General features: G+C 39.2%; 1 pseudogene; it reads left to right on the top strand.

Annotated features, from left to right (window-relative positions):
* The window catches only part of LOC149218292 (origin of replication complex subunit 2-like), a 32,380-nt pseudogene extending 10,707 nt beyond the window's left edge, over positions 1-21,673 (top strand).
* Positions 21,674-26,220: the final 4,547 nt, after the last annotated feature.

Genomic DNA, 26,220 nt, shown 5'->3' on the forward strand with positions numbered 1-26,220 from the left:
GTAGTTCGAGGACCTATAGTTTAATCAACTTTAGCAAAGTAATGAAAGAAGAGAAGGAGATAGAATAAGTCGCCATATAGAGCTTGAAACATCAAGAATTTTATACTTATCTGAGTTAAACATAGACATAATGAATGAAAGAGGATTGGGTGTAATGATTCATAGAGCGCAATTTTAAAGAGATAATCTCAAAGATACATACAGGCATGTGCATTAATGAGTCAATACAAATGAATATCTTGGTCTTGTTCTTTGTTTTTCTTCTAATTCCTCTATGGTTGGTTTACCAACAACCGGTGTGGTTAGTTTTGATGGTCCTACTTCTATTTATGGGGGTTTTGTTTAATAAATCTATCTTTAGGATCTCTATTTCTAGGCATAAAGAAACATAGCTAAGAAAAATGTAACATAACTAGAATTTTATTGTTTTTGTTTTATCAATTTTTTAGTGTTTTTGTTTATATTCTATTTGACTATGTTGATGAATGCCTCCCCAGAAACGGTGCCAAAATGATGAGCTAATTTATTAACACAAATTAACACAATTATTCATTATCAATCTAGGTTTGTAAAACTTGGAGGCATGTCCACAATGTATGGATATCAGATGTAGCCAAGCTTAGAAGATAAAATATAAGGATTTAAAGAAGTGCATATTACAAATATAAATCTATTTAAACAATTTCTAATTCACTTCTGCAATGTATGTGAGATGAAGTGGCTCTTAACTTAAGAGATTCATTTGTGTCCTTCTTCTACAATATCGCTTAATGAATAGAAATAAAAAATCAATAATTAACAATAGCTCAAGATGCATGAATAAACAATGAAGGAGACTCCTAACTTAAGAGATATTTGCTATTCCTCATCACAATTCACTCGTCATTATGCTATTGTTAGAAACTGAAATTGCATAAAACTACTTGAACACACTAAAGATGAATTCTAGCGTTGATCCATTAATTCAACAGAAGGAGGATTTAACTTGAACCCTTTGTTGTCCCTTCTTATCAAAGTGATAAAAAAACTAAGATTCATAAGCAATATAAATAATTACTCATGAATTGAAGTAAGAAAATATAAAAAAAAAACAAGTAAATAATTCTAAAGCAATTAGTACATGAAAATTAAGCTAGTTTAATAATGAAGTGTACTTAGCTTGGAGTGGGGGCCCTCCACCCTTGCCTTTCACACTTGAGGATGCTATCAACTACTGAAGCTTCAATCACTCATCCACACCAATGAACAGAAAAGTGGAAGTAGAACAAGTTCTTCAAATTAATTTCAAATATTCAAATGTCTCAGCATAAAGTTATACAAAAACTACACACATAAGCCTTCAAAGTTTTGGCTTTAAATAGAAGATCATGAAACAAACTGATATAAAGTCTATCTATAAACTCTATTTACTCATATCCATCTATCCAAGTCGAATCCATCCAATCTATCACTAAAAATATGGACAATCCCATGAAATCACAAAACTCCCTTATTTCCTAGGGATTTTCTAGATGACTGGTCATGTTTGACTAGCTTTGACCAGGCCTGATTTAGCTTGTTTTGATCAAACTAATTGGAGTTAGTTCAATCCTAGTTCCCAAGTTTTCCATTCATGTATCCATCTCGAGCCCAAGTGTCCTACAACTATGACATCCCTATAGCTATTACAGGAATTTCTGATTCTGTCCAAAAATTGCACTTGAAATTCAATTTTAATAAAAACTTCTAGAAATTGCAAAATTAAAATTAAATACCTGAATGTGCATAAAATACATCAAAATGAGGTGGATGTGATGGAAAATGGATGCATAATATAAGAGTTAAGTAAGTTTCCTTAAGCAAAAATGGACCAAAGCTGAGGGCCAACAAGCATCAACTTGGAGTTAATTCAAGGTATGAGACTTCCTCAGCCTCGGGCTAAAGCCAAATTCAGACTCAAAGGCTCACACAAATAATACATGAGTAGCAGCTTGAGGAGGCTTTATCTCAACATAAATTTAATTATACCTCTTATTGAACCTTTTTATGAATTCTGAAATATACTCTTCTGGCTTCTTCCTTATAGCATTGAACTTTGTAAAGAGATACTCATGATCTCTCTTTTCACCCCACTTTTGTGTGAAAGAGTCTTCGAGTTCTTCCTAGGTGGTGATGGATTCATTGGGTAGGGCTTTAAACAACTTTTTGGCTTCTCCATCAAGGGATTGCACAACGCGTCTCAGGACCACATCCAGTTGTGCTACATTTTGATTCTCAGCAAAAGCATAGAAGGTTTCAATGTGTCTTTGTGCAGTGTTTTCATCTTCCCCATTGAACATAGGAAAAATCTTTAGGTAGTCCTAAGGCATAGCTCTTAGGGGTTGAGGTAAATCAAGAGGGGCATATTGATTCAGTACTAAACCCAGAACAACCATTTGGATTAATGGAGGGGGATTGAGATTTGCCGGAGGAACTTGTGGCAAAACCACAATGGTTGGAGTAACTAGACTGAGAGCAGTGTGACTGAGTGTATAGTGTATATTTCTATTATTGAGGATATATTTACCTTTTTCAGTCTAAGGAGGAGGAGGAAATGAAACAAAACGAGTCATAACTGAGATTTCTTCCCCTTTGATCTCTGACTTGGGGGCACGATTCTCTAGATCATCGTGTGCAGGGTATGTAAGGACCTTAGGCGTAAGATCTGAGAAGTCACTGACAACATGTTGGGAGATGGATGAGGAAGATTCAAAGAATGATGGGACAGTAGCCTGGGTAGTAAGAATTTTCTCCTTCGAGACTCTCCTGAAAATTAATTTCTTTGGGTCAGATACAGAAGGGGTTTTCTACTGAGAGGTATCTGAGTGAGTGTGAGGCTTTCTGAAAGCTACGATGATAAATGATAATGATATTAGTGGAGTCGCCAAGGTGATGAGGATGAAATCAACATGTCTTTGCTCACCTACACAAAGAGTGATTAACTTGTCGTATCCTAGGGGATAAATCCTTCAATACGTTCCCCGACAACGATGCCAAAATATGTTGTCGCTTCCAGATACAACCTTGGATTGGTTACAAGTCCAGTGCCTGGAACATCTATATTTTATGTGTCTCATATGATTCTAAGAAAAATACAGACATCACAAATATATATATATATATCTATATATATATATATATATATATATATATATATATATATATATATATATATATATATATATATATATATATATATATATATATATATATATATATATATATATAGATATACACACACACAATAAACAACATGGGTTGGTTCATTCATCCAAGGACATAAGCCATGTATTTCTGGTACTCTTTCACATGTACAACTCATAGAAATATATGTTTGTACTAGTGGAGGTCGAGTAGTTCGAGGACCTATAGTTTAATCAACTTTAGCAAAGTAATGAAAGAAGAGAAGGAGATAGAATAAGTCGCCATATAGAGCTTGAAACATCAAGAATTTTATACTTATCTGAGTTAAACATAGACATAATGAATGAAAGAGGATTGGGTGTAATGATTCATAGAGCGCAATTTTAAAGAGATAATCTCAAAGATACATACAGGCATGTGCATTAACGAGTCAATACAAATGAATATGTAAGAACATATGAAACATTTATAGCAGCTACAATTACATGAAATCAAAGAGAAAAACTGAACATAATGGAATTTAAATAGAGAGGGAACATACAGTACTACTTGAATGTAGGAATCACCACCATTTCATTAATATTTTGAAAGCTACAAATCTTGAAGTCATACAATCTCAGAAATAAAATGTAGTTAATCTGTAGGATTCCAACCTTTTTCTAATTGTTTCTTCCTCCCTTTTATAAGGAGAGGGAGAACATGGTAATTAAAAAATATCTCAGGCTAGAGCTTCCAACTACCTGCATGACTAGCTGTCTCGGTGTGTAGGCTTTGTTGCTTTGTTGGGCATGGAATCCCCCCAAGGCACGTTTTGGGGCTTAAAGCCCAAGTTTTGACCAAATCTTTTGTAAAAGCTCCATGAATTATGGGCGCAAAGCGCGAAGTCATAATAGAATAACAAGGTTGTCCGCTCTTGTTTTTTTAATATAATGTCGGCTTGATAGACCTACCCATAGTCCGCGAACCCTGGGATTGTATAAATAGAGCGAGGCTCTAAGTGTAGAGATAGCTAAGAGATAATATAAGAAGCATGATGAGTCTAAGATACTGAGTCAAAGTGTAAAGTGTGTGTTTGGGTCATAGAGTAGGAGAAGGCTCTGTAGCTGAGTGCACAGAGGCCTAGTAGTCTGTAGTTGAGTGCATGGACCCCTGTGGTCAAGTGCACAAGGGAGGTCGAGTCTGTAACCATTGCAAGAATTAATAAAGATAATTTTACCATATTTTTGTGTATCTTTTCCTATTTTAATATATTATTCGGTTTAAATTGCAAGTGTATTGTTTATTTGTTGCGTGAACTCACATGAATGTGTTGCATAAATAAATATAACGTAAGACTTCTACTTACATGAAGATAATAGCCTAAGCATAATAAGATAAGTAAGATCTCTAGTGCGAATTAGGGGGATAGCGCAAAGCGATACTCTAGTAGCATGGAAGCTCCACAACCCTTGGTTAGGGTTTCATGAAGGCAAGTATATCATGGTGCAAAGGCCTAGGAAGTGCGTGAAATAACTTGCATGAAGGGACTAACAGTTGGACCAGTTCAACCTCTCAGACATCTCAAGGGTGCGGAAACCTGGTTCCAGCGACCTTCCATAGTACTTTGGGTGAGACCTCAATCCACACTCCACGGAATGTTGTCAAAAGGGCTAGTGGTACAGGGATTTGTTTGGCTAACTAACTCTGAGCTTGGGTTAGGCCCCTACAAGCCAACAAATGGTTCCGTTGCTAGGACTGGGATCTGCATAGAGATGTCTGATGTTGTATGACTAGAATCTAACAAAGAAAGGAATTGAAGATTGGTTGAATATGAAGATTCATGAGTTTGCAACACAGGAAAATAGGAATCTGCGACTATCAAAGGAAGAGTGGTTAGACTACTTCTTATACACAGAGATCAGTCTAACCACTCTTCGGTGTTAATGAATTACTTCGTGGGAGGAGGACCAATGCCATTAATAATGGAGGCACAAGAAGGGCTGAGCATGGTGCCTGCACTATGGTGCATGATTTGTCAAATAGGAGGAAAGCATGCTACAAATAACTGCCATTTATTGTAGAAGTATACATAGACTTCACAATAGTTGTTCTGTAATTTCTATAGATCAGTAGGCCATGATGAGCACACCTGTAGAAGTAATGAGCTAATGATGGATTGGACTCCTGCCTATAGAGTTCAAACCAAAATGCGGCCCCTTGACCAGAACACATGGATGGCGCGAATCGGATTTCAGGGGCGTGGACGAGGCTGAGATGGAGGAGGACTGGGAAGAGGTTGCAGACAACTGATATGTTACAAATGCAGAGGGCCAGGACATTATGCTTGCAATTATACAAATCCAATGCAGCTATCATGTTTGTATTATACATTATTCGATCACAATACAGAGGATTGTCCCACGTTAATAGCAAGGTTGCACAATAAAGGAGCACTCCAACCTCCCCTGACTCAGAAGCTGTAAATGATGAGGTCTGAGCTGTGCGAGGAAGACCCTAATGTGAATATTGTGCTCCAAAGTGGAATTACGATAGGGGATGACAAAGGCAAGCAGCCTGAATAAAGTACCTGGGTTTGCAAGGCCCCAACGAGGGAACCAGAGTTTGATTTGGAGCGCACTAAGGAAACCTTCATGGAAGCCAGGAAGAGCTTCGCTAATGCCTCCACTTTAGGAAGTAAAGACATACATGAGCTGGAAATGGACCCATCGATGCTCACCACATTCCTGGAAACATGCATGAAGCTACTGCACGACAACAAGGTTGTAAAGGGGCTGTAAGAACTCATAAATAGATGCGTTGGGACCACGCAAGGAGAACCCCGCTTAGTGTGGTAGCTCGGAAAGCACACAATGGGAATGGGAAGGGCGATGAGATTGATTGCGCAGATTGGGGAATATGAGATGGACCAAGTGATTCTGGATCTAGGATCAGATGCAAAAGTCCTACCAAAGCAGACATGGGAGCACATGGGAAGGCTTGCACTGCAATGCTCTCCTATCCAACTGTGAATGGCGAACCAACAAAAGATCCTACCTATGGGGAGATTGCTGGGAATGACAGTGGATATCAAAGGAGCAAGCGCGCTAGTAGATTTCAAAGTGATAGAGATCGTTGATGACAACAATCCCTACCCTCCACTATTAGGAATAGATTGGGCCACTGACATGAATGGGGTGATAAATCTGAAGAAGTGCAAGATGATTTTTGAGAAAAAGTCCCTGCGTGTGGTTGTACCTTTGGACCCTATAGAAGGATCACGCTACATAGAGCTGGTGCACAACTACGAGAATGACGATGACTTGGACTGCATCTACAAGATAACCGCGCGAGAGAAAGACTGGGTGAATTCGACCGTGGATGGAAGAATCTCATGGGAGCATGAAATCTCATGTACATCGGATTTAGATGAGGAAATAGAATGATGGAAGAACTGGTTACACGAGGTAACCACACTGAACTGTAACATGATGATAAGATCGTTGTATTGTGTATCAACGGAGGTAAGGGAGCTACCTACGCATGATGGGTTAAGTGATGTGGATGACTTCCTGAGCCAATTTAAAAGAGAAGTGACGGAACAACAATGTTTCGAAGCTTTGAAGTGGGTATTGTGCGCTATGCCCACGAGGTGGTGGGTTACGCACCAAGGAAGTTTTGAGGACTGGCGCGAATGCAGAAGGACGATGCACATACAGTTTGGAAAGCCTTAGATGTAGTTAAAAGATAAGTATCATGGACGGGATGATCAGCGTGCGCACCTCGCAAAATGGAAAAAGTTCTATGGGGAAGAGCCACAACCTAAGTAGGTGCACCTATTATGTCATACCCTGGATATTATACCCATGAATTGGTATATAGAGATGGAGCTCCGCCATGGAATGAACGAATGGGATATCTTATGTGAAGGATTCCTGTTGACCTTCACATTTGAGGATCATTGGTCGGATACTTTTGATGATGCGCTACAAGCAGTAAAAGCAGCTATCTTTAAAAAACCCCAGGAGCTAATGGAAATACTTCAGCTTGAATGGGCGACCTAGATGAGCTACACGCTGGAGTGTTACAACATGAATATTGAAGAAGACGATGAGGATCCATGGAAATTTAACATTCCAGAAACTGAAGGCTATTGCGAGGTTCAAGGGCCATTGATTGAAGACCTTGACATAACCACGTTGGTAAAAACGAAGCCGGTAAACATTGGTACGAAGGCTGAACCGAAGTATGCAATGCTCAATGACTATTGGGATGATGCGATGGTGGATAAGGTCGTTGAGTTACTCCGCGAGTACCAAGACTTATTCTCGACCAAGATCACGGAATTAAAAGGGATATTTGGTGATTTAGGGATGATGGATATCACCTTAAATCCAAACGTGAAGCTGGTTAAGTAGAGGCCTTACCGCTTGAATCCGAAGTACAAAGAAAAGGTCTGCGTAGAACTAGACGAAATTCTCATAGCTGGGAGCATTGAGTCAGTGGAAGAATCTGACTGGGTAAGCCCTATGGTAGTGTAGGAGAAGAAGCAAAAGGGAAAGATAAGAAAATCCATGGACCTCAAGAAATTGAATGACGCATGTGTGCATGACCCATTCCCAACTCTATTCACAGATGAAGTATTAGAAAATGTTGGCAGACAAGAAGCATATTCTTTTACTGATGGGTTCTCAGGGTACCATCAAATCAAAATCACACCGGGAGACAAGAGAAAGACCACCTTCATGACTGAGTGGGGATGCTTTCAATACACCATTATGCTACTTGGGTTGAAAAATGCGTCGGCCATATTTTCACACATAGTTGTTGCAGCATTCAAAGAATATATCCAAAAATTCTTGGAGGTCTATCTGGATGATTGGACTGTATTTGGATTGGTTAAGCACCATGTAGCAAGCTTACGCTTGATGTTGGATACTTGTCGACGACACCAAATTGCATTGAACCTCAAAAAGTGTACGTTCTTTGTTCCCTTCGGGAACCTGTTAGGACATGTGGTCTATAAACAGGGACTAATTGTAGCCCTCGTGAAGATTACAATAATTCTTAATTTGGAAGCACTGGGAAGCGTTAAATAGTTGCACGCTACCTTGGGACATATGCGATACTACAGGAAGTTCATCAAAAGCTATGCTCAAATCACCATGCCAATGGAGAAACTATTGAAAAAGGATGTCATATTCTGTTGGAATGATGATTGCATGAAGAGCCTAGATGTACTAAAAGAGAAATTGGCCTCTGCACCAATCCTAGCCTTCCTAAAATGGGATGTGGAGTTTCATGTCCATGTTGACGTGTCATGTATAGCGTTGGGAGCAGTACTCACATAGGAGGGTGGAGAGGGCTTGGATCACCTTATCACATTCGCAAGTCACTGGTTATCTAAAGTGTAAAAGAACTATTCTGCAACTGAACACGAGGAGTTGGCTATGGTGTATGTGCTCCAAAATACCAGCACTATTTGCTAGGGGGACATTTCAATATGTACATAGACCATTCCACACTAAAATACTTCGTCAATAGGCCTGTGTTGGCGGGGCGCATATGAAGGTGGCTCTTATTGTTCCAAGAATATGATTTTGTGGTCATTGTGAAGCCTAAACACCTGAACACAAGACCGAATCATTTGTCGCGAATTGAGATGGGCGAAGAACCTACTAATTTGGAGGAAGGATTACCTGATGCATAGCTCTTTTCTGCGTGCATCGCAGATAGACACTTTGAAGATATAATCCACTTTCTCACAACAGGAATTGCACCGATGGAATACTCCATCCAGCAGAAGAAGGAACTGGTGGTGTGCATGGCTGATTTTTCTGTCATCAGGGGACACCTATACAAGATGGGTAATGATGAGATACTGTACAGATATGCAGCTGAATTTGAATGAAGTTAGATCCTCGTGGAAGCGCATGGGGGCACTGTAGGGGGACACTATGTAGGACGAGCGACCACATAGAAGATTCTCCACGCAGGGTTGTGGTGGCCAACCCTTCATCAGGATTCAAAAGCACACTGTAAGGCCTGTGATATATGTCAAAGGATAGATAACCATCGCGCACGAACGAGATTATGTTGAATCCAAAAATGACACTACAGGCCTTCGAAAAGTGGGCAATTGACTTTGTAGGACCTATCAAACCTCAGGGAAAGATGGGCGCGAGATACATTATGACTGTGACAGAGCACCTAACTTGTTGGGCAGAAGCGTGGCTGGTCAAAGACTACACGGCCACCATGGATGCAAAGTTTTTGTTTGAACACGTGTTGACTCGATTTGGATGTTTGAAAATCTTGATGAGTGATTGTGGTACACATTTCCTGAATTAAACCATCAGTGCGCTAACAGAAGAGTTTCAGGTGTATCATTAGAAAAGCACACCATATCACCCACAAGCCAATTGGACAATGGAAGAATTCAACAAAATACTAGATACTGCACTAAATAAAGTATGCAACATGTAGCGGAGTGATTGGGACTTGTGCATACCTACAGTAACATGGGCTTATATGACAACATGCAAGAAACTGATGGGACAGACACCTTTTCGGTTCATTTACGGCGTGGAAGTTGTCATGCCAATGGAGTATATTGTACCTAGTTTGTGCATAGTAGCACTCACAGGTATGACGAATCATAAATCATTGGAAGAGAGGCTCGCGTAGTTGGAAGAACTTTAGGAGGAACGGTTCCTAGATGGCTTTCATGAGAAGGTACAAAAGTAGTGCAAGAAGGCCTAGCACGATCGCCATATTAAGTTGCGCACCCCCAAGGTAAATGATTTAGTGTTGTTGTATGATAGTAAGTTTGATATATTCCTGGGAAAGTTCAGAATGCATTGGTTGGGACCAGACATTGTTAAGGAGGTTACAAACAGAAGCATAGTACAGCTAGTCAAGCTAAATGGAGAGCCTTTCCCTGACAAATTGAATGGCAGTCGATTGAATCCATACACGGGTGGCTCGACTACTTGACTAGCTGACAGAAGCATAGTATTTTTGCTCCAAGAATCCAGATGAAGGCACAGGACTATAAACAGATGCAGGATAACAGTTCTGACACTGCGGTCTCATAACAATTCGTCCAGGAGATCCAACAAGCAACTGCTTAGTGCGCTGCCAACTTTGCAGCATTTCGGACATAGTTGGAGGGACTCCACGCGAATATTTTTGGACCAATAGACTGACTCAAGGGCAAGTCACGATGTCTGTGTTGGGGGCCTGTTGGGCATGGAATCCCCTCGAGTCATGTTTTGGGGCTTAAGGCCCAAGTTTTGACCAAATATTTTGTAAAGCTTTGCGAATTATGGGCACAGAGCGTGAAGTCATAATAAAGTCATAGGGTTGTCCACCCTTGTTTTTGTAATATAATGTAGACTTGATAGACCTACCCACGGTCCACGGACCATGGGATTGTATAAATAGAGCAAGGCTCTAAGTGTAGAGATAGCTAAGAGATAATAGAAGAAGCATGATGAGTCTAAGAGATTGAGTTGAAGCATAAAGTGTGTCTTTGGGTCATAGAGTAGGAGAAGGCTCTCCAGCTAAGTGCGCAGAGGCCTAGTAGTCTGCAGTTGAGTGCGCAGACCCCTGCAACTGAGTGCGCAGGGAAGGTCAAGTCTATAACCGTTGGAAGAATTAATAAAGAGAAGTTTACCATACTTCTGTGTATCTTTTCCTGTTTTAATATATGATTGGATTTAAATTGCAAGTGTATTGTTTATTTGTTGCGCGAACTCATATGAATGTGTTGTATAAATAAATGTAACGTAAGGCACCTACTTACAAGAAGATAATTTCCTAAGCATAGGAAGATAAGTAAGATCTATGTGCGACTTAGGGGAATAGCACAAAGTGCTGCTCCAACAGTGTGGAAGCTCCACAGCCCCTAGTTAAGGCTCCGCGAAGTCAAGTATATCAGGGCGCAAAGGCCTGGGAAGTGCGCGAAGTAACTTGCGTGAAGGGACTAATAGTTGGACTAGTTCAACCTCTTAGACATCTCAAGGGTGCAAAAACTGGGTTCCAGCACCCTCCCATACTACTTCGGTTGAGACCTCAATCCGCGCTCCAGGAGTCTTACCGAAAGGGCCAGTAGTATAGGGATTTTTTTGGCTAATTAACTCCTAACTTGGGTCAGGCCCCTACGAGCCAGCACGCCTCCAATTATTATAACATAAAGATCCTTTTCTTGAAAACAAATAAGAATGACAATAACAATAAAAAACAACAAAACAGAATTAACAAGCGAAACTAAAATGATGGCCTGTAAAAATATATCCATGCCACTCTCTTTGCTGGCCTCTCGTCCAACCGCGTTTCTACTACATTATGCCTCATGCTCTCTCGGTCAGTTCCTTGTCGCTTTTGGTCTTAACAATTTCACTTCTTTTATAGGAAGCGGGAGAAATCACCCATGATGGTCATAATAGATTTTGAAAACAGCTGCCAACTCATCCGTCCCTTCTTACAATCTTTCTCAAGCCAATGGAAATCAGTTTGCCCAGTGAAATGATCATACAAGTGTATGAGAGCTAAAATATATGGTCTTCAAATTGAAGAGGCTCTGCAAAATTGCAAACTTCGATCTCCTTTGCCCCCCTATGGTTTAGCCCCTTTTAATATTTTTGCATCATAGGACCGAGGGTTAGGACCTGGGGCTCAGCCTTTATATCACAGGCTTCTTATCGACATCTTGCAATCAAGGACTTAACTTGGAATGACACAATATCCAATTTTGTCGATTGTTTGTCGCTGACCACCTTCGTGCTTAGCCCTTTGTTTCTTTGACTCTTTATGTGACTGTGGGCCAGCCCCTTTATCGGCGGATCACAATCAGATGTTTTTCTTTGTGTAATAACATGCCTCACCCTGTAAACATCGATTTGCAATCTTCGATGTGATGTCATCCACTGCCACATGTCACCTTGTTTTGGCCCCTTATGGCCCCTCAAATTGTTGAATCTACATGCCACGTGTCCGTCGTACTGCCATGTCATGTTAACGTCAGTGCCACCATGTCTTTACCAGATCCAATAATACTCTACCATGTGGCCCCATGGAGGAGAGAGAAAAGGCTCGCATGCCCCTGGTTTTTCACTAATTTCCTTTGTAAATCATTTTTGGCCCTTCCACGTGATTTACGCTTATCGGCATATTCATCCCGCATTTTGTTCAGAGTAGTCAAGTTGAAATCGTCGATTGCCGATTTGTGATATGTTTGGGCGATTGTGATTGCCCATATGTGAGCTCGCCAATGCGCCATACAGGACCTCCAATCACTGATATACACTATACCTTGGACCTCTGATATTTGATCGCTGATATCGGTAATAACTGATCTCAAGTTTGCTCTGACCTTGTTGATATGCGCTTAGTGCCACCGATGAGAAATCGCCAATGTGTGATAGCCCATATTAGAGCTCTGCTACATGAAGCGTTGAATGCCCTGCTGTTATTAAGTGTGATCTCCGATATGCGATGTGACCTTGATGTGCGATCGTCGATAGGCCTTTTCATTGGAACCTCTAAGTTGCAATGAGCCGGTACCTTACCCTTGGTTGTTTTCTCTTTTTCTTTTGGCTTTCAAAGGTCAGCTTTAATCTGCTCTAACCTCTGATCCAAAAGTCCATTTTTTGACTTCCACATATCATTGGAAAGATTATTCGGAGAACTATCCAATGGAGAGGGAACGATTTAGCTTTGAGAGCTTTTGTGGCTTGGGAGATGTCTTCAAACAACACTGCTCATTTTCGCTTTGCACAATTGAAAACACATTTGGTGGTGAGTGACAAAAACCCAATGTATGGAAGCTTGTATGTGAAGGTTACTGTAAAGACTCTCCCTTTTTCCAAGAAAAATAATGGAATTCCAAGGCAAAATGTACCATGTATAAAAAATATTCATAATAAGGATCTTGATACAGTAATAGGATTAAATTCTGCAAAATAAATTTGGGATAGATTGTAGCTCATGCATGGAGGAGATACTAGTAGTAGCATTGCAGAAAAGGAAAAGAGGAAGAGGAAGAAGAAAAAGCCATGTCAAATGGAAAGTGTTCAATTAAATGAAATCTCTGCATGTGTGAGTGTACCTAGCCTTCATGGGGAAAATAAAAATGAAAAGTTAATTGAACATCAAGCCAAGCTTGACTTAGAATTGGCAAAAATAAATAGATTGAACATTGAAAACAGAGACCTAAAGAAACTTGTACAGATATGTGATGAGGGAGAGAATCAATACAAGGAAGTGCTTGTTAATCTAAAGACACAAATTAGAGAGGTAAGGAGAATATAAGAGATGATGATAGTTAGGTAAAGGAGAAAGAGGTATAGTGTGAAAGGTTAGAGGTTGAGACTAATTCAACAAAAAGGGAGTTTGATGGTCTCTATGAAAAACTCTGAAAAGTACATTAGATTAGAAGAAGCATTAAAAGGATATACAGAAGAAAAATACAACAACAATGTGAGCTGTGAGCTGTAAAGAAGCAGACAAAAATAAGAAGAAACATCAAGAGCCAAAGGATGAGGCTAAGAAGGGGTTTGTAGCAAAAAGGTCATTTCCTCCTTGATATGAGTTGAATGAATCTAAAATATCCCAAAGGAGAATCTATGCTTGTGCAAAAGATATTAAATGTTTTTCCTTCCATGGACCTGGACATGTAACAATAGAATGTAAGAGAAAACAAATAAAATCTAATCAGCAGAAGATGCAACAAATAAGAAGGCTCCCTCAAGCAAGAAAATGGAGAATGCATTCATTCACCAAGTACAAAAATAATTTCTATGGTTACTATTATTGATGGAATGGATTTGGACATAAATATATTGAATGAAAAATGTATACAAAGAAGAATATGAAATCAAGAACGAAAAAACCATCTCCTCCATTTCATAGCCAAACAAGGTGTTATTTATGTAGCAATATTGGCCACATAGCCAAGGATTGCAAGTTGCATTATTCCTTAAAGAACTCAAATCAAAAGGAAGAAGTCATTCAGAAAAAACCAAACAATGAGCCAAGAGGAAATGCATATACACACAGTAGGAAGGAGTCCAATAAAGTATGGAAGAGGAAGAATAAAGAACAACTAGTGACCTAGCTTGGTCTAAGGGGGAGTTGCTTATGGAAGAAATGAAAAACTTGTTCTAACTTAGAGAAACACTATTTCAGGGGGAGAGCACTTTCAAAAATGCATTGGAGAAATAAAAAAATATGAGGAGACTAAACCTATGAATTATGACAAAGCAATTTGCTATATAAATGTTTTTGATAAGATATCAGATAATGCTTGAAGTATGCAGTTAAATATCTTGATAATGCTTGAAGTATGCAGTTAAATATCTTGAAGACCTAAGATGGACATTTGGAGGTGTCAATTCTCACTCCATATATCAGCAACGAAAAAGTGCTTATTAATTTTTCTAAAAAAATGAATGATTAAAGGAAGCCCAAACAATGCTCCATTTAGAGCAGGAAATGCATTTAGAGCACCCATGAAAGACAAGTTATTTTTTATAGAGAAATAATACAAAAAATTGTGTATAGACAAACTATACAAAGAAAAAGAATACAATGGAAACAAAGATTATGATTTTACCGTAAGACTATGTAGAAGAATTAAACAAATCAACAAAAATAAAAATAAAAATATTTGAGGGTTGTAATCTTGCTACCAATGGTTCTCCATAAAGGGCGTAGGGTCCAAATCGCATAAAAAAATAAAATCTAAGGGAAGCGATGCAACAAAAAAGGATTCTATATGTCAAGTAATGACAAGAAGGGTTGTGAAATTTATGTGCATCAGACCTGCTATGCGATTGATGAATGGTTGAAAGTTGGTCAATCAGATCGTTTGCAGATCTCTAGTTGGATTTGTAGAAAATGTGAGGCTTTTGGTAAAGTGAATGAACATATTTGTTGTGTAATTTGTTTTGAAACTGGTGGTGCACTCAAGCCAACAAAAAATCCTGCAAAATAGACACAAATAGTTTGGGTATTGTATACAAAGAAAGTGTTCTTTTTAGACATTGATTCTAGGGAGCCAATTGATGGTGTTTCTTCTATTGAAGTGCGAACTGGGAGATAATGAAGCGTAATGAGTGTTTTCTCACTGTGATCTCTTATACCACCATTATCAATATTTTGGTGAAGAACAGTAGGTCGAATGAGGCTCTCTTTTTTATACGGAAATAGCATGAAGCCTGCAACAAGAACATAAAAGTATTGTTGTTACGATTCAGAGAGAGAAGGAAGAAGATGGTGTTGGTATTTATCAAGAAGCAAATGATTTTGATTGACTACGGGGATAGATAGATCCAAGTCTCCAAGTCTGATAGCTGAGCAAAGGAACCCACGATCTCAAGAGACTTGAAAAACTAGGATCTATGACTGCGTTTAATGCATAGAGACCACACAAAGATTGTAGAAACTAGCGTTACATATCATGTATTATTTGAAGAATGCATTAAAATGTATCCAATGGATGAGCATGTAAGATACATGGCGGTGAACAGGAAAATTCATTTTTGCATGCATTCATATTGTGTGAGTCTTAATACTTTTGTCAATGTGCATATTTGAGTATTACACTAGTTATTGGCATATATTGGTATATTATATGTAGTGTACTAATTACGACAACATCACCCAATCCTACATGGCTGGCCAATATAGTGGAAATTCCTCCAAGAGACAAACTCGACATTAATTTGCAGGAAAAGTTGTTGACATGGGATGTTACATATTAATTAATGCAAGTTCAGAACATAGGTTATGGACATGAAATGTTAGAGATTTGTATGCCAACATACGATGATGTGATTTTTATTTTTATTTATTTATTTTTATTTTTATTTTTATTTATTTATTTATTTTTATTTTTTTTCTGCTCCCAACAAATCATAAGACAATTACACATAATGTGGAGGTCTATGATTCAAAGGATATTTAGTTGTGTAACGCCCATGTGACCAAGTCAACAAAGAAACGCTCAGTGATATGATGAGAATGCAGTAGAGAAGAATGATAACGATTTTGATAAAGGTCAGGAATGAGGATTCTATAGGACTGAAAATAATTGAGAATGCCAAAAAATAACACATTGAGTACACCTGAGAACATCAAAATCTCTTGCCTGCAGAGTTCGACTTCTTCAACATTTGGCGATAGATTTTTTCATATTTATTTTGTTGAGTCAAAAGATCTGTGTTTTGATAACATCTCACCATAGGGGTCGAGCAATAAATATTGCACTGCAATATCTCATAAAAGAGGAATTAAAGAAGTGCAATCCCAACCACCTATGACTGTGGAATAGTGCTCATAGCTCCTTAAATTCTATTGTTAGATTGTGAACGTGCATCTTCGTCAAATGCAATAGTCTTCAAATGTGAATAAACTATTGAAAGAGAAGAGGGGTTACTTATTGGAGAGAATTTTGATTATTTGAAGTCTAGACTATTGTAGAAAACATTTAGTAGCTTGTCACAACCTCTTTTAAAGACTGGCATGTGGATAAATAAGAAATGGAAAAGCCTAAGAGAAAACGAACAAGCAAAGAACTGGACCGAAGGAATTAGCATTGGCTTAAGGAGCCCCTGTGTACAAACATAAAACAATAATCAATAAGTCTTCCAAAAGATACAAATGAGCTCCACGAACATTCTTTGACAAATTTGGAAGTAGAAAATGATTCACCCATTTGGTTGGCTGCACAGCAAGCAATCCCTCTGTATGAAAAACTTTATCTTCTAGTAGCTCTTGTGGGAGGCTGCTTACACCATTTGTGCATACTCGCAGTTTTCTCGGCAGTTTGTGCATATCTCGCAGTTTTCTCCGCAGATCTCTTCCACAGTTTTATTGGTTGCAGTAACTTTGACATGTACGTCATTGGTTTCATTTGAAATATGACATCCAAGGTTTACAAGGGTTTAGTTTTCTCCGCAGATCTCTTCCACAGTTTCTCGGCTTGTTAAGATCTGCGGTTCCGGTGAAGGGCGTAGCATATCTCGCATTTTTATCTGGCAGATCTGCGGTTTCGGTGAAGGGCGTATATATATATAAACTATTGCATTCGGTGAAGGGCGTAGCATATCTCGCAGTTTTCTCCGCAGAAGGGCGTGGCATCTCTTCAGATCTGCGGTTCTTATCCGCAGATCTCTTCCACAGTTTTCTCGCAGTTTTCTCTTCAGATCTCATTCGGTGAATTCGGTGAATTGTCTGCGGTTCTTCAGATCTGCGGTTCCGGTGAAGGGCGTAGCATATCTCGCATTTTTCTGAGGCAGATCTGCGGTTTCGGTGAAGGGCGTATATATATATAAACTATTGCATTCGGTGAAGGGCGTAGCATATCTCGCAGTTTTCTCCGCAGATCTCTTCCACAGTTTTCTCGGCTTTCGGTATAGTTATAATACCTTCTCCCAAGATTGGGAAGAGATCTTAGCCTTCGGTATAGATCTGCGGTATTGAATTGAATCTGCGGTATAGATCTGGTGCAGATCTGCGTAAAATATGGCTCCGAGCTTCGCAAAAATAACTGGTGGCTCATCCGCCTCTGGAGGGCAATCTCCTGCCCATATTGTGAGTGAAGCCCCAGCTCCCACTATCCAAGTGGTCCAGGACTCACTCGATGAAGCTTTGAAGTTCTCCGAAAGTGCTCTAATTTGCCGGTTCAATGGTTTTTGGCCGCGGCTGATAGCACTCCACAATTGGATCTCGGAGGTATGGAAGCCTATCATTTCTGATGAAATTAATATCTACCCCTGTGCTAGAGGTTTCTTTATAGTAGATTTTGAAAATCCTGAAAGCAGACAATGTATTCTAGATTCCAGCCCTTGGTTTTGGGAAAAATCAGGCCTATTCATGAAGCCATGGAACCCATCATTCGATCCCTCTACAGCAGTGATAACCTCAGCACCAGTTTGGGTGAGATTGCCAAGCCTACCCTTGCATCTCTGGAATCTATCCTCGCTAAAAGCCATCGGAAATGCAATTGGGAAATTTTACTGCAGGTGCCCAGAAACAGAGGAATATGCCAGAACCACCTATGCACGCATCTGTGTGGAAATGGATTTCAGTGCCGGATTCCCAGCTGAAATAAACCTAACAAGTAAAGACTATGTGTGGAACCAGAAGCTTGATTATGAAAGTGTCCTCTTCAGATGTCGATCGTGCTTTGAGACGGGGCATCTAGCCAAAAATTGCCCAAAAGCCTCTGAGAAAAATTTTGCTAGAAAAAACCACCACAGATCTACATGGTGGGAAGGAGCACAAAAAGAACACTACACTGTCATCAAAGAAGAATATTCTGGAGAAAACTCTGAGTCACAAGAAATCAAGGAAGAAGGAAACAACTCTCAAAGCAAGCAAGGAGAAAGCCCGCCCCAACAAATCAACAGTTATGAGGATTTGAATACCGCAGAAAATAAATCTTCATTTAACAGCAAATCAGATCTCCTAAACCAAACTTCTCCGACTATAGATCCCGAAGCTAAGACACCAATGTCCCAAGAACCAGAAGAGATGAAGGAGATGCAAGACAAAGGAAGTTGGAAGACTGTAGAGAAAAGAAAGAAAGCTACAACACCAATCTCGCCAAGAAAGACGAGGAGCCAAACAAGTAAAAATTAAGAAAATTGTAGGTCCGATAGACCAATTTGGTCTCAGTGGACGTTAACCATCATCATCATCATCATCATCAATAAAATTACTTGCTTGGATGGGTCTTCTCCAATCAGAACCATCAACATCTATAATTATTGACAACAATGGTTCATATTTAGATCCATATTCGAGGACAAATTTCTTGTCGAGAGTCTCACCGAAGGATATTTGGAAACCTGCAACAAAGGAAATTTTTGAAAATGATGTTTGGAGACAACTCCGAGCCGCATTCTCAGTTCTTTTTTCACGGTCAACTTTGTAGGAACCAACATTCAAAGAGTTAGTTTTATTATATACTGCACTTGTGGACTAGACAGGAAATGAAAAGAGTTATAGTCTTCCCACCCTACAATTGAAAATATATACGATGATTCCAATACCAGATCTTAAGGTGATCTTTCCAAATAAGAAACTCTCTTTTCGAATCCTTGATACTGTGTTTGATAGTAGAAAATTTAACGTGGAGAAACTCTATGAGAAGTTTGGTCATTTGATTGAGGCCTTCTTGACATCAAGGTGGCACATTTTCATGGCACAAACAAGACACATGGGAGGTGACAGGAAAGAAAAGTGATGACGTGGTTGTTGATATGGGAGGCATGGAAAATGATGTGAATGTAGAGGTGAGGTATAGCAAAGGCCCACACGGAGGCTGGCATGATGGAGAAGCATTAATGACAAGGCAACGTGACATAGAAATGCACCAAAGATGATGTGAGTTGGAAACGTAGTTTCATTTTCCAGTGGGTAGATGACAAAATTTCAAGGTTTCTAGTGGGTAGATGACAAAATTTCAAGGTTTGGGAGGCAAGTGAGAAGCCTATGTTTCCAACACGTGGACTCATCCACATGAACTCCACCTGTTTGCGTGCATGCAACTTAGTCTTGTGAGATCTCTTGCATTGTCGAATGTATGGATGTCTCCACTATTGGATCTCGGCGGCACACATCTTCCATTGATGCCCCTCTACCCACTAGTTTTGTTTGTTGCAATCTGATGTGCCCACATTGGGTGTGCAAAAATTAATATGTCATCATGGTTGATATTATTTTTTAATAGTACGTTCTTATCGCATTTAGATGTTTAGTGCACCCATATTGCAAATTGTCTTCATATTTCCAAACATGGAAATTGGAGATATGAAATTAGTGTTATAATATATATATCGACATATAATGGTGGTTGTGAATAGCTCGCTGGATACAAGCATTAAATTGAGTCTCAACGACCTGTATACCTTATTGATTGGCCTACCATGTATTCTAGAAATATTCATATTATAGTGAATATTACAGTACGTATGATGGAAATCCAGAAATATTATGGTTCTTATTCTCTGTCCACTTCATGTCATATAATGGCTCATTGTAGAAAGCATCAGCACAAGATTGTGTGTCATTTTATGTCACTGTATCAAGAAATATGGTGATGTAAGTGTTTTGTATGGATCTCTAATGCAGACAGTGTTTATAAAGAGTCGATTCCTATGACTCTCCCAAGATGGCATCTCAAGCATTGTTGAGGTTTATTATATCTTCATTCAGGTTTTCATACCATTCAAGTAGGAACAACACAGTCAATGTCAAAATTGTATCAACATCACAGGCTCATCTGCCACCATCATATCTACTTCAACTTCTGCTACCTCAAGAAATTATCTATTTAGAAATGACACCACAAGGGTTAACAAAGTTCACTATCCCATTTCTTAATGCTGCCACAAATGATCTTCAGGTTTTTGTGGCTAATAAATATATGTTGAGGCTTGGTTGGACTAAAGCATGGATATTTATGATTAATTTAGGCAAGACTTGGAAAAGCTTCAACTTGGTGAAATATTGAATAGGATAATATTGTCCAATCTACAAGGTTATATAGTTAGTGTGTAGTATTGTAACTATTATGAAACAATAACAAGATGAAGTGGTTTTGTTTCTTGATACTATTGAAGGCATCACAGGAAGTGAAGAATTCAAATTCTCTCGGAACTAATTCCTATCCAAAGATGTTGGTGGACTTTGAAATAAGTCTAGGAAGAAAATAACAAATATTGGTTGGGTTGATGAGCAAGAATTGAGGGATGCACTTCTCGCACTAGTTCCAAAACATGTGAATGAATAAGAAGCTCTGATGGAGAGTTATAAATCTTTTTATTTTAAGTGGCATTTTCCATTTGAGGTGTGGATTTGGACTTCTCATGTATGGGTTTGGATCGAAAAATAAATTTCTTGAAGACTTTGCTTCCTCAACTTTGACTGATGGTGGAGTAGTTGTGATAAATGGATACCTTCCATCTCTCATTATGAGAAGTGTTATATCTACTATTATTGAAGTCTTATGGGATCAAGTGGATAATATATCTGCAAGAAACAAGTCAAAAAATAAATAAATTACCCTACCTTTCAATCCAAATTTCTTGATGGAGCTGGTGGTAGTGAGTCTGATTTTGTTGTATGTTTTATTGTACATAACTTTGATGGACCGAGACTTAGAGAAAGTGAAGCACCACAATGCCTTGCTACTGTTGCAGCCTAATCACGAGTTTTATTTGTGGCTTCTGTTGATCATGAGAATGCACCACTCTTATGGGATAAGAAAATGACCAGAGCACAATTCAAGTGGTGGTGGTATTGCACCACAACATATGCACCATATACTATCGAAGGGACTTTCTTTCTTGTGATCCTTGCAAACACAAGAGCTGTGGAAAATGCGCGGATTGCAACAATTGTTTTACAAATTTTGACCCCCAATGCATAGAGTGTCTTTAAGATACTTGTTGATTATCAACTTGTCCATGTTGAGGAACAAGGACTGCATGTTCAACGCTTATATATCTTATGTAGGGAATGATTTTTTAATTATTTTTGTGAAATAAAGGAAGGGATTTACTTCAACAACTCTATTGTTTGGATATTGTTATGAATAATATACTCTTACAAGCAACCTAAGAGAGCATTGGAATCCCCACTCATGTACAATTTAAAATAAAAGGACCTAATGAGTATACCATAGCTTAAGTTAAGGATGTTGTTAAAAACACAATTGAAAATAGATATATTGTTGAAGTTTCTACAAGTCAGCATCTCAAACACACATTCAAGAAGAATCTTCAATGGGGATAAAGTCTTTGCTGATGCCATACTGTTGGTACTCAAGACTGGAAGAAAATATGAATTATTGGTTTAAATCATCATACAATTCTCATTCATACCATGTTTTCCTTACAAAGTGTTCTCTCAACAGTATTTTTTCTTTCAGAGTTTTCTCACAAAAATATTTTGCATCACTCTTTTTATATGTCATATAGAGCAATGTTCACTTTGGAGCAGCATTCATTCAATATGGAGGAGCTCCAATAAGTCATATGGAGTAGCATTCAGTCAATAATGCAGAACAATACATTACATGTTTTAAATCATTAAAGCAATGGTGATAGCTACATTGAGGACTCTTTTACAAGCTACAAGACATCTATAACCCCTTTCCATTTACGTAAAAGGGGTAGGTAAGTAGAGGTTATGGGGAGTAATGAGAAACCTATTTGAGGTAAAAGGGGGAGGACTAATGTGTTGCCATCAATGCTAAAGGGGGAGATTGTTGACAATATTGTCATTGATGGAAAAGGAGCAACAAGCAAAGGAGAAGCAAAGCAAGGGACAAAGGAGCAACAAGTACCTTGATGGCATGTTGATGGCTTGATGCTTGGATAATGTTGCAGGGATTGTCTAATGAAGAATTTGTGATGTGAAATTGTTGATTACGCTTAATTGTTGGGACACAAAGGCAAGACTCCAAGGCAAAGGCAAAGATGTTGAAAAAATTGTTGTGATGTAATAATGATAAATATTCATATTTGTTGTTGGCATTAGGTTGATGTGTTTAATGATTACATGTGGCCGAAATTAATATTGGATGTATTATTTATTTATGTGTCTTAATATTCAATATATGAATAGTTTGGAAACAAATGAGTGGAAGGCAAAGAGTCAAGCCTATTCACTTCATATTCATATGTGGGATACAAACATACATAGAACGATATTTATAAAACATATGATTTTGGAAGGCATTGAAGAGGTTAGAGTATGGGAGAATGTGAGAGAATTGATTGAACTATTATGCATTAGTTACTTGGCACATATGAAGTTGAGGGGAATTAGATTTGAAGGGAGGAAGATGCAGAAACAAAGATGGAGATATGTTGATCTAGATTTAAATAGGAACGAAACAAATTACAAATATAACCATGCATACAAATATGCAGTAGAAATAACACTTCACTTCATTAATATCAAATATTGAAATATGCTTATAAATAGAACATAAATAAGACTAGCTTGGGTGATGGTAGATTATCTTTGAGAAGAGATGTGGTAGATACATGCCTCTAAACTCTGCTACAATGAGGTTCAAATGCCTATTAATTGTTGAGAAACAATGGAAAAATGCAAACATCCAAAAACCTAGCCCTAGGAGGTGAAGCGCCAAACTATGGGCCCCGTTTGGCTAAATTGGTACATCAACTTCCCGGGGTTATAACTTTGGCATACGATCTCTATTTGCACACACAATACCTTGTTAGAAAGATATATTCAAGGACTACAACTTTTAAGTGAGGAACATGGTCAATGACCTATGTTGTTCCTAGTTTTCTCAAAAAATTTCGTTTAGGGTCTCAAAACGGCTCCAGAAGTTTAGGACCCAAAAAGCTGCCAAAAATAAAAAATTGTGCTACAAATAAGGAAAATGAAAAACTAAAATAAACAATAGTGAGGGTCCAAGTGGAATAGGCGAGTGGTCACCAATATCCACCTGGATCATTCCTCCCCCCTTAGGAAGCAATGGTCCCCATTGTGTTGATTTCCTCCATGAGATGACAAAACTTCTGCTGAACTTAGTGCTTGGTGACCCACATGCCGTGGTGAAGGAGTTGGCCTACTTTGACAACTTGATATAGTTGGATCCTTTTTTTTCGAGTGTTCTTGATCTACATGTCCATGATCTGATATGTTTTGGCTTGTTCCATGCAATATGGATTTAGCTCTGTAGGTGTGAGTTGTTTTGCAATGTCTGATTTGTCTAGCAATGGTGGGAAGTATGGTCGAAGGTAGTCCACATTGAACACTGGGTGCAAGCCAAGGAATGGGGGAATGTTGAGCTAAAATGCATTGTCTCCCATAGCCTTCGTAATGATGTAAGTACCATATCAGAGTGGTCTAAGTTTTCGACAGGCTTTGGTAGGGCGTTCCTTTTACAAATGCAACCAAACTTTGTCACCTACCTGAAACTTGTGTGGCACCCAATGTTGATCATGTCATTGCTTGTACTTGGCATTTGATTTCTCTAGAATGTCATGGACCTGCTGGCGGATATGTTGGATGTGATTAATGAAGTTGTTGGCCTTATTGGTTTCAGACTAGACATGAGCCGAATCTACCTGAGTAGCTACAAATGGCATGCCCACATCAATGGGACATAATGGCTAGAATCCCAAGCCCACCTGAAAAGGGTTGTGGCCAGTCGAGCTGTGGAGAGCTCAGTTATAGCTATGCTGGACATAGTGGAGGCTCTCATCTCATGTGCATGGATGCTTTGAGTTGTACATGCGCAGAATGTGTACAATCATCATGTTGTCGACCTCTGGCTGTCCATCAGTTTGGGGATGGAAACATGTGGACTTAGTGAGCTTGTTGTCGAGTGTCGAACAGAGACTAGAATAAAATGTACTAAGGAACTTGTTGTCGCGATATGAGATGATAGACTGTGGGATCCTAAAGTGTACCCACACTCGTTCAAAGAAGAGTTTAGCAGTAGCTTCTGCTGTGATGTTCTTCTTGCAAGTTGCCATAATGGCCATCTTCGAGAATCTGTCGACGACCAAAAAAACACAGTCGTTGCCATGCTCGGTAGAAGGAAGGCCCGACATCTAATCCATGGAAATGGATTCCCAAGGTCAACTAGAGGTAGGCAATGGATTATTTAGGCCTTGCTTCTTGATGGTCAGTTTGGCAATGGCACAGGCAATGTAGGATCTGATTTACTTCTTGACATCACGTTGAAGATTCAGCCAATAGAAATACTTCTGCAGTACTGCCACCATTTTCTCGACCCCGAAATGCTTGACAACCTGACTGTTGTGCGCTTCCCAAATCATCTTGGCACACTCGCTTGAAGGAACACAAAGGTATCATGAGTGGCATAACGACGCATCCTCGAGGTGAAAATATAGAATTTTCTAACCCTCCAAGAGCGTATGGTATGTGTGGCCAAATTTTGGTCACTTTTGTAAAGAAGTGGCCAATCAGAAGTCTCATGCCCACAAGAGTTAAGCACGGTGGTTGACACCATGATCAGTGGTCAGTTGAGGTAATTTGCAACATTATTGGTGTTGCCCTTCTTATCCTTGATATTAAAATGGAATTGTTGCAGGTATGTGGACCACTTATAATGGTGATCATTTTGCAACTTCCCATGCATCTGTATGAACTGGAGGGGCCGATGGTCTGTGTGGATGACCATTTCCTTCCCCAAAATTTAATGCTTCTGTTTTCGACAAGCCTGCACAATGGAATACATCTCTTAGTCATAAGTGGGATACTTCTGGACTATGTCTAAAAGTGTCTCACTATGATATGCCACTGGATGCCCCTATTGAGTAAGGACTGCCCCAATATCATAGTCAGAGGCATCTGTCTCAATCTTAAATGGATGTTGCAAGTCTGGTAATGTGATCATTAGTGTAAAGTAGAGGTGATGTTTCAACTCTGTGAACGCCTTCTATTGAGACTCAGACCAAAATAATTTTGCTTTCGCTCCTCCCTTGGTGACTTGACTCAAGGGCCAAGTGATATGAGAGAATCCCAACATGAACCTACGGTAAAAATTGGCAAGGCCCAAAAAGCTGCGGAGCTCTGTCAAAATGGTTGGAGCTGGCTAATCCCAAATGACTTGGATCTTGGTTGGATCCACATGCACCCCTCGTTCATCAATAATGTATCCCAGATACTGAACCTGGGTCATACCAAAAGTTCATTTCTCCAAATTGGCAAATAGCTTTTGTTGCCGCAGTGTTTGGAGAACTTGTTGGATGTGGTGGAGGTGCTCTTCCCAACTCTGGCTAAAGATCAAGTTGTCATCCAAGTATACCACTACAAATGAGTTGGTGAATGGTTGCAAGATGTCATCCATCAACCTCATGAAGGTTGCAGGAGCATTCGTCAACCTAAAAGGTATAAGCAACCATTCGAAAAGGCCCTCTTTGGCTTTGAAGGCAGTCTTCCACACATCAGAGGGTTCGATTGGTACCTATTGATATCCCGACTTCAAGTTGATCTTCCCAAAATATTCCCCCCCTTCAGTTGGTCTAGAAGGTCATCAATCCGTGGGATCGGGTACCT

This window comes from Pinus tabuliformis, chromosome Q (assembly GCF_031772625.1).
Source record: "Pinus tabuliformis cultivar Carrire ecotype Pingquan chromosome Q, CPIR1, whole genome shotgun sequence".
In the NCBI taxonomy this organism is placed as follows: Eukaryota; Viridiplantae; Streptophyta; class Pinopsida; order Pinales; family Pinaceae; genus Pinus; species Pinus tabuliformis.